At 39.9% G+C, this 9,225-nt stretch overlaps 1 protein-coding gene across 4 annotated transcripts in view; it reads right to left on the bottom strand.

Annotated features, from left to right (window-relative positions):
• Positions 1–517: 517 nt before the first annotated feature.
• Positions 518–9,225, bottom strand: part of ESM1 (endothelial cell specific molecule 1) — a 41,658-nt gene continuing 32,950 nt past the window's right edge. For all 4 annotated transcript variants that reach the window (XR_011530595.1, XR_011530596.1, XR_011530597.1 and 1 more), the window contains one exon: positions 518–1,676. The gene's annotated coding sequence lies outside the window, so the exon portion shown is untranslated. The remainder of the gene's footprint in view (positions 1,677–9,225) is intronic.

The following is a 9,225-nucleotide window of genomic DNA, read 5'->3' as shown; positions in this document are numbered from 1 at the left end:
TAATGAGCGGAGTTCACTTCATCACACCCAAGGTGTGTCATTCCAAAGACACAAATAAAATGTCCCCAAAGAAGAAATCCCAAAGCCACACACATTCCAGCTCCCTTGTCAGTTAGTAAACAATGTGTCTGAGAAGATTTACCCCAGTGCCCTCACACATATTCTTCCCCAGGAAACCGACTCCCTCTCATACCTTTTCTTCCTACTTCAAAACACGTAGAAAACTAAATGAGGGCAGATGAGTCAGCCCACAAGGGAAAGAACACAGATACTGGAAGAGGAGAAAACATCTGGCCCAGTTTTTCCCTTCTGAGTTTTCACCCATCAATCAGTCAAAATCCACACTCGTCCTGAATTTGAGAATTTTAGATTTACCACCCTGACATACTCTACAACAGCCATCACCCCATGAAGATGGAAATATGTAAATATAGTAATAATCTCTCTACCAATTAGAATATTTCTCTGAAGATGGAATATTAATCTTGCTTGAATAAGAACAAATAGATACACGTAGTTCATTGACCCTTTTTTTATTGAGGTATAATTGACATATAACATTATGTTAGTTTCAGGTGTATGACATGATTTGATACTTATATACATTGCAAAACAGTCACCACAATAAGTCCAGCTAACATCCATCACCAGACATAGTTACAAAAATTTTTTTCTTCTGAGTACCTTTAAGAGCTACTCTCTTAGCAACTTTCAAATATGCAACACAGTATTATTAATTATAGTCACCATGCTGTGCATTACATCCACATGACATTTATTTTATAACTGGAAGTTTGTATCTTTTGATCACATGACCCATTTTGCCCACTCCCTGGCCCCTACCTCTGGCAACCACCAATCTGTTCTCTATATCTATGAAGTTGGTTTTTTGTTTTGTTTTTAGATTCCACATTTAAGTGAGATCATATGGTATTTGTCTTTCTCTGTCTGACTTATTTCACTTAGCATAACACCCTAAGGTCCATTCATATCGTCACAAATGGCACGATTTGCTTCTTTTTTATGGCTGAATAATAGTCCATTGTACCACGTTTTCTTTATCCATTCATGTATCAATGGGCACTTGGGTTGCTTCCATGTCTTGGCTATTGTCAATAATGCTACAATGAACACAGAGGTGTAGATATCTTTTCAAGTTAGTGTTTTTGTTTTCTTTGGATAAATACCCAGAAGTGGAATTGCTGGATCCATTAGTTCTTTATTTCTTGGAAAATAATTGCACAAACAAATGAAGACAATGTTGACCAGACGTGGTGCTTTACAAGAAGTGACAATGATCATAGGGTTAAGACGAACTTTGCACCTACCCTGGGAAATTCCTCCTCAGCCTCCCTGACATATCATCTCATTTGGTCATAGACACCTCCCTCTAATCATGGCCTTCACCTGCTGCAGGTGACAGAGTCAGTCATGACTTGGCCCTTGCCAGCACTGCTGCACTTCCGCCTGCAAAAAGCAAATGTTCTGGTCCCTCAATGATGCAGTCTTGGCCTTTCCTGTTCCTTCTGGGTGTCATGGTCCCCATGTGGACTTGGATGGAGAAGTAGTGCTTTTCAGGGCCTCAGAAGCAAGGAGGTGGTCACCATCCTGAGCACATTTCCTAAGAGAGGCAGCTTGTCAAGATTTCTAACAGGTGTTGTGTTGACCTAATTCTTCTAAAGACAATAAGGAAAAGATAGTAAAGGAAGCAGTATGGAAAGTCTAGTCAAAATATCAAAGACCACTTTTTTAGCATTTACTTTGATCTAATTTCAGACTTACAGAAAAGTCTCAAGAATAGAGAAAAATTCCCATATTACGCTTTATCCGGATTCCCCAGATGTTAACATTTTATCATGTTTACTTTATCATTCTCTCTCTTGCTATGTATACATATTATATGTTTTTCCTGTTTGAGCATAAATTGCAGCCATTTAGGTAGAATTGAAAAGAAGAAGATTTTTAACAATAAACTTCAAGATGAGGAGCAAAAACTCACGATGTTAAATAACTAGATTTTTTTTTAAAACAATTTTGCCTTAAAGCAATTGTGAATAATAATTTTTTGTCTTTAACACCAAATAAAGTCATTTAAGAAAAGAAATCAAGTCAGACCATGAGACTGACCTTTGACTTCATGAGGTAAAGGAGGCAGTCAAATGGGTACTGCTTCCCGCCACCAACACCACAGCCCTTGCCCCGATGCTGGTCCCATCAGAACCTGGCCATGCCTCTGTTCCAGCCATCAAGAAGCTTCAACCAACCCACAAAGACACTAGAGTAACACATCCCATGTTTCCCCCAAAAGTACCAATAACACAAATGATGTAGGGCAGACTCCTACTTCCTAACTTCCCACAACCACAGGGTGAGTTTCTTTGTTCCCCAAGGCACGCCTTCCTGACCAGATCTTACTCCTACTTATTATCTTATCTTGTTATCTTACACAACTTGGTTTTCGCCAAAACAGTACTGCCCCAATAGATCAACATCTCATTGACCACACTGGGCTCTGAATGGCTTTGGTTACATCCAAAAATGCAATCCACCTACAAAGGAAGAATATTGGTCACAATTGAGCTATTCATTAAAATGGGCCACAAGGTCTGAGGGTAATACCCCAAAAAGGAGTTTCAAAGAGGCTTAGAACAATGGAGTAGCACTAAAATACGAACAAACAATGGGAGCCCTTTGTCCCAGCAGCAGCACTCCAGCAAGAATGTCAGTTTGCTCCTGTCACCTGCACCTCCCAAGCTGCCCTGCATCCTCCAAAGCAACTGACTGAGCAGGTGTTTTGTTTTTTCATTTTGTGAAGCACCCCATATTCTACAAATAAATTACCCTTTTGTCGAAATTGGCCAAAGTCAGTTTTGTTCATTTTTTTGTTTTGTTTTGCTTGCAACAGAGAATCATAAACTACCACACATGATTAAGTTGCACACTTGTGTGCTTCAGTTTTGTTTGTCCCATCTCCACAGGCTCTTTAAAGACAGGAACCATAACTTTTCATCTCCTCACTCTGTTTCCAGTGACATTGTGCAGAATGAATGCTCTCCAACCAGACTACCTGACTACTCATAAATAAAAAGTGAAATAGCCCTAAACTAGACTTACTGGACTTTCTCCTTACTTTTTAAACTGGATTTTGCTTTTGTATAAATCTACTGAAACAGTCCATTTTCAAATTCCTCCAGTCTCTATAAGCCATGAACAATTTCATGAAAGTGGTTTTCGAAATCTACTCATCTCTGGCCGCAGATCCCTCCATAGCTCTGATTCATTAATAACTAGAAAGTCAACAGTGATCCTGATTTCCAAGGTTGTTTTCAAACCAGGAACTTTGCTGCTGCCAAGACTAGCAGGGGTTTCTGAACTGGCCAACATTCCTTGAGTTTCCTTTGAGAGATGGAAAAAAAAGGCAGCTGAAATGCATTATATCAGAAAGAAAGGTATGAACACGTTAAGGGGAAACTACAAAGGAAGCGGGCCAAGTCCCAAAATAAAAGACAGGAATAGAAAACTAAAAATAGCACACGGGGAAGTGTGCCGCATCTGTAGGGCTCCCTCGCATTCTCCTGAAGCATTGTACCTTTCTTTTTTTCTGGAGCATGCTAATGATTGTTTGGAGATTTAAATAGAACACTATTATTTGCTCTTTAAAAATAGTCACTTCTTTTGTAGAATTGTGAGAGAGTTTCAAATGCTATTAATTGAACTTCACTCATTGCTATTTATCTTTTACAGATATCTTCAAATTTGTTAAGGAGTCAGCCAATTTTCTTTAATCTCTTTATTTTTTTCATCTTTAACAGAACATATAAAATATTGCAATTATTTCAGTCTTGCTGCAATTAATGGACACTTGAAATACCAAAATAATGAGTTTTGGCTTATACGATAACACTTTAATTATCTGCCATTTATTGGAAAGCTTGGTGTATGCCAAACCCAGTGATAGGATAAAATGGCATAAAAAGAACATGTGGAGAGGACCTCACAACTTTGCACATAAGCCACTACCCACACTTTATACAGAGGACACTAAGGGGCATTGCGGTTAAGTAACACTCCTGAAGTCAATAACTAGTGACTATTACAGTGAGTTAATCCTGGCTCCCTCTGACTCAAAAACTCTAGGGTCCTTCCACAGTATTTAAGATAGTCAAAAATATTTTTCACATAGGCTAAGTACATTTAGTGAGCACGGAGCCATCAATAGGACATTAACTGCTCACTTTCTCAGTTTTGCATACTTTTGAAGACTTACAATTGGATTTACTTTTAAATCTGAAAATGCATTGTACACATCCCATGACTAAGATAGGTACCATTCCTCCTGGGTATAAGGTTTATCTTCCACCATCCAATCAGTTGTCAGATTATTATGACAATTACTTTTTTCCCTTAAGAGAAATATGTTATGATAGATTTTAAGAAAATGAAACCTCATACTGGGAACTGCCTATGTAGAGGTCATTCACGACATTTGTTTAATAATCACTTCCAAGTTGTTAATTCCTGTTTTCTCTAGACAAAACAAAAACAGGAAATATTTACCAACTTCACAGGTGTCGGGAAATACTTTAGAAACCCTGGTGGCTGACCACCCGCTTAAGCAGAAAGCATTCCTGTGCATAGGTGCAGAAGGTATATTGTCATTTAAAACGTGTCCTTATGATCCAGAGCCCTTCATCTACACTTTCTAAGGATTCCCAGCTTTGCTTCTGTCAGACCAAAGATCTGTTCCAGAAAGGAGTTGCCATTATGCTAATGCGCTTTGTAGCCTTTCAAGTATTTACAGGAAAACTACAATTCTCTACATTTACTTGGTTTGAAATCCTATTTTCATATCTAAGTGCCAAGATGACAAAGTACATCCCAAAACTACTGAAATATAGGATTATGTTCTTAAGTCACCATTTATGTAGTAACCCACTAGTTTGTTTTCATTTGTTTAAATTTGCTGCAATTTAAATTTTCAAAAATGGAGAGAGCTTTATTGTTTTTCCCAATCATAAAACTAACTGCAAAACTTTCAGAAAATAGTTAAAAATATAAAGAACAAGATAAGCATCACTCTTAATATCTCAATTTATATCCATTTATATATTTTTTTTCACAAAAATTAGAATCTCTCTATAGCATTGTAGCATGCTTTTTCTCACTAAATATGCAGTAGAAGTGCTCTTAAGCACCCTTTACTCAATCATCTCACTTGAGTTCACTGCATCTCTACTCTCCCTGGGTACCATATGACTACTGTCATCCGTGGTGTACTGAAGGATGCAGGCAGGCAGGCCTCCCTCTGGGATGCACCCGCACACTTGCATTTCCACTGTTGAAATAAAAACGTACCAAGAGTCTTTTGCATTTGTTCCCAAATCCATTTGCAACAGTTACCACTGTTATATAACATAATTAAATATTATGTAGATCAATAAGCTGGCAATGCAAAAAGAGGATTGTCGTTTCTACAAAACCTAAGGTAAATGTTTGAGGGAAACCTGATATAAAGGTATCACTTTAAAAAACAGCTGCTCTCAGACTGGGGAGAAGGTGTCATGAAAATCTAGGAGTCTGCTCCCTGATTGTGGTTTAAGCGAGGAAGACCGTGTGCGCTCAGCAGCAGCCACACTACCTGTCCAGCTCCCAGCACCAGTTACATTGTCACCCTCTGCTTTGAGTGAACATGTTTGTGTCAACCACTCTATATGCACCTCATCATTTTCAATATCTAAATCATAGTCAGTTCTTGGCTACACTGCCATTTCCTTAATCAATAACCTATCAATGACCTTTTCAGTTTGCTTATCACTTTTCAATACTGTAATAACTTTGCAATGTTTTTTGTATATATGTTTATTGTACATTTTAAAAAATTATTTCCTTGGAATAAATTCATAAAAGTAGAATTTTTGCATGAAATGATGTATACTTTTTTAAGCCTTCATATAGATACATATGTGCATTTTGTTTTAATATGGGGTAGGTAAACTAAAGAGTCTAATGTTTTTAAAAATTGAATGGCTAAAAGTGGTACAATGATAAGTAGTAGAGTTTTCACCACCACACACAGCATTTTATCACCGAATTTCCTTGGAGCCAGGTGTTTTCATCTGTAAAATAAAAGGTTTAGACTAAATTCTTTAGGCCTCTCCTCTCAAGTCCAATATCTCAGATTCCCTGCACTGCTATATTTTCTAGGGGGCTGGAAAATGTATTTACTTTGTAAGAGTTATGTCTCAAAAACCTATGTAAGTGGAACTTTATAAACCAGATTCATATAACCACATCAAACTATGTCATTGCTTCAGGAAGTCTTTATCTCCATTTATGACTGACAACCCTGAGCTTAGAATGGTGCCTCCCTAATCTTTGAGGGGCAGGGGGAAGGTAGACAGAAAGAAACAAAAACTCTTCTAGCGACTAGGGTCTCCCCTCTCTAGTTGTAGACTAACTGCCCTTCTGTCCTTCCTGGATGACTTCTAGAAAAGTGCTCACCTGCCATGCAGTTTTCGGCACCCTTCACTCAGGCTTCTGTCCTGACCTCTCCATAGACGCAGCTCCACTGTGGTTACCAGTGGAGGTAACCTCAGGTTACTCCTGAGGACTCTTCAGGTCTTCCTGATCTCTCCATGACACAAGGCACCACTGGTCACTCTTCTCGAATGTCTTTTTGTGTGTATGAGGAAGATTGGCCCTGAGCTAACATCTGTCGCCAGTCTTCCTCTTTTTGCTCAAGGAAGATTGTTGCTAAGCTAACAAGTGTACCAGTCTTCCTCATTTTGTATGTGGGATGCTGCCACAGCATGGCATGATGAACAGTGTGTAGGTCTGCACCCAGGATCTGAACCCGTGAACCTGGGGCCACTGAAGCAGAGCATGCGAATTTAACCACTATGCCACTGGGCTGGCCCCTTGAATGCCTTTCCTTCTATGAGACCACAGGCTCCTTGATTACTTCCTAAGTCTCTGCTTCTTCCACCTCCATCCTCCTTTAATGGTCTTCTACTTGTCTCTGACAGGTCCCCACAGTTTAGCTTAAAGTGTCTCTGACGTTTCTCACCTCTCTCAGCTGCTTAAATAGTTAAACATCCTCAAACAAAAAAATTGAATGAACCAACTGGTTAGGAAATATTGCAGTGTATTTTTTCATTAGGCCAGCAACGTTTGGTTTCGATCATCTCTTAGTTTATCTCCCTTCTAGGCAAGTCTACATTTCCTTATATCAGTGATTCTCAAAGTGGGCCCCTGGACCAGCAGCATCTGTATCACGTGGGTACTTGTTAAAATGGAAAATCCTTGGGTCTCCCCTCAGACATACTGAATCAACAACTTGTATTCTAGCAAGGCCTCCAGGTGACTCTGCTGCATACTAAAGTTTGCAAACCACTGCTCTATGACATGCATCCTTTTACAGCCAGGCTTTAGTTTAATGACTCGTGTTAACTGATGGGTAACCAGAAATAAGCAATTCTCCCTTTAAATATCTGTGTGATGTTCAATTACATCTGTAAATGCTTCACTTGTAGGGAGCTTAGGGTAAAGGAAAGGAACAAAATGCAGGATGGAAACAACAGTCCTCCCAAATTGCCTCTCACAGAAAATGACAACACAGTCTGGCTACCACAGAAATTGCTTTATGCATTTTGCTACCGCTGGTGACATCTCCAGAACCTAAGGGAGAAGTGCTCCCTGTCTCTATTGCCCTGGACAGCTCTGTCAGATCCACTGACTCTAACGTACGTCCCCAGTTTTATCAATCTCCTCATGTCCCAATAAGCAAGATAAGTAGCCATCAGGGAGACAGGGGAGCTGGCAGATGAAAGAGGCCATCGGCTCCCTCAGTAGCTGTGCTCTGCTGGAAGACAGAAGGCCTGTCACCTGCTTCATCCATCCACTCATTCATTCCTCCAGTCATCCATTCACCCATTCCCTCCCTCCTCCCATCAATCCTTCTATCCACCTATCTCCTCATCCACCCTTTCACTCATCCATCCACCCATTCATTCATTCCACAAATATTTATTGTGTGAAATATGTGCCAGCTTAGCTTCTCTTCAATATCAAGTGAAGTTGCACCTCAAAGGAGACCACTGACCCATGGCATTTTCTTTTGCTTCTCCAGTGTTTCCCAGGATGGTCCACTGGGGTGCAAGGGAGAAAATCTCAGATCTATATTTATTTGTTTTCCTTTTAAAAATTTCTAGGGGCCAGCCCAGTGGCATAGCGGTTAAGTTTGCATGCTCTGCTTTGGTGGCCCGGGGTTTGCAGGTTCAGATCCCAGGTGCAGACCTAGTATGGCTTATCAAGCCACGCTGTGGCGGCATCCCACATAAAATAGAGGAAGACTGGCACAGATGTTAGCTCAGCAACAATCTTTCTCAAGCAAAAAGAAGAGGATTGGCAACAGATGTTAGCTCAGGGCCAATCTTCCTCACACACACACACATACACACAAAATTTCTAGTTTGAGCGTATGTTTTAGAATGAACACAATGCGCTAGTACTATGCCGTGTGTACAGTTTAAAATTGCACACTCAAAAATATTGCAATCAAAAAGTGTGCAAAATCCAAGATTTTGGAGACCACTGCTATGAAGAATAGAGTGAGAAGACTACAGAGCAATTCAGAGTAGAATGTCATTAGCATTTGGAGTGAAGAGCACAAACAGGCCCTAGCAGCACGAAGCTGGGCAGCTAGAAGACAAGCCTGCAACTGAGAGTGGATGAGCCCGCCCAAGTTTGATTTTATTGCCCATGGTCACACAAGTTGTTGCTGCAGAGCCCGGAGCAGAGGCAAGTCCTACCCAGGCTAGTTCTTGTTCCCCTGTCCACACTGCCCCAAAGGGCAATTGGACTGCAGCCCGGGCTTCAGGCCAAGAAGGCAGATCTTTAAGCAACCTCACTCACTGAGAGGGTATCCTGAAACTTCATTGCACACTGGTGAAAGTAACGATTTTCAGTGCTTTCTGTTTTTATTTAATAACAATGTTAATATCTTGCATTAACATGGCTTTTTATCTCATTCAAATCCAATTTTTTTCATCTTAAAAAAAGATTAATTGCAAGGAGTTTTTCCTAATACAGACATAAATATATACATATATATATGTGTGTGTGTATTGCCTCTGTAGAATGGGTTAACATATAGGGACCAACTTTTTAGGAAGTAGGCACAGGTAGACCAAAAAAATTAATTTTCTGGCGTCATGTTTTGGCTAA

Source organism: Equus przewalskii, chromosome 20 (assembly GCF_037783145.1).
Source record: "Equus przewalskii isolate Varuska chromosome 20, EquPr2, whole genome shotgun sequence".
Classification (NCBI taxonomy): domain Eukaryota; kingdom Metazoa; phylum Chordata; class Mammalia; order Perissodactyla; family Equidae; genus Equus; species Equus przewalskii.
This window is presented reverse-complemented; position numbering and strand designations above follow the sequence as displayed.